The sequence below is a fragment of the Arachis duranensis genome, chromosome 3 (assembly GCF_000817695.3).
Source record: "Arachis duranensis cultivar V14167 chromosome 3, aradu.V14167.gnm2.J7QH, whole genome shotgun sequence".
In the NCBI taxonomy this organism is placed as follows: domain Eukaryota; kingdom Viridiplantae; phylum Streptophyta; class Magnoliopsida; order Fabales; family Fabaceae; genus Arachis; species Arachis duranensis.
The window spans coordinates 108,530,297-108,531,224 of record NC_029774.3 but is presented as its reverse complement, the minus strand read 5'-3'; positions in this window follow the sequence as shown (position 1 = coordinate 108,531,224).

Here is a 928-nt window from a genome sequence, read left to right as displayed (position 1 = left end):
ATTTCTGGCGTTTAACGCCAAGTGCTTGCCCTTTTCTGGCATTTAACGCCAGTCTGGTGCCCCTTTCTGGCGTTAAACGCCCATCTGCTAGCCTTACTGGCGTTTAAACGCCAGTAGGTTCTTCCTCCAGGGTGTGCTGTTTTTCTTCCTGTTTTTCTTTCAATTGATTTTGTGACTTCTCATGATCATCAACCTACAGAAAACATAAAATAACAAAAGAAGATAGATAAAATATAACATTGGGTTGCCTCCCAACAAGCGCTTCTTTAATGTCAGTAGCTTGACAGTGGGCTCTCATAGAGCCTCACAGATACTCAGAGCAATGTTGGAACCTCCCAACACCAAACTTAGAGTTTGAATATGGGGGTTCAACACCAAACTTAGAAGTTGGTTGTGGCCTCCCAACACCAAACTTAGAGTTTGACTGTGGGGGCTCTGTTTGACTCTGTTTTGAGAGAAGCTCTTCATGCTTCCTCTCCATGGTGACAGAGGGATATCCTTGAGCTTCAAACACAAAGGATTCTTCATTCACTTGAATGATCAATTCTCCTCTATCAACATCAATCACAGCCTTTGCTGTGGCTAGGAAGGGTCTGCCAAGGATGATGGATTCATCCATGCACTTCCCAGTCTCTAGGACTATAAAATCAGCAGGGATGTAATGGTCTTTAATCTTTACCAGAACATCCTCTACAAGACCATAAGCTTGTTTTCTTGAATTGTCTGCCATCTCTAGTGAGATTTTTGCAGCTTGCACCTCAAAGATCCCTAGCTTCTCCATTACAGAGAGAGGCATAAGGTTTATGCTTGACCCTAGGTCACACAGAACCTTCTTAAAGGTCATTGTGCCTATGGTACAAGGTATTGAAAACTTCCCAGGATCCTGTCTCTTTTGAGGCAGTGTCTGCCTAGACAAGTCATCCAGTTC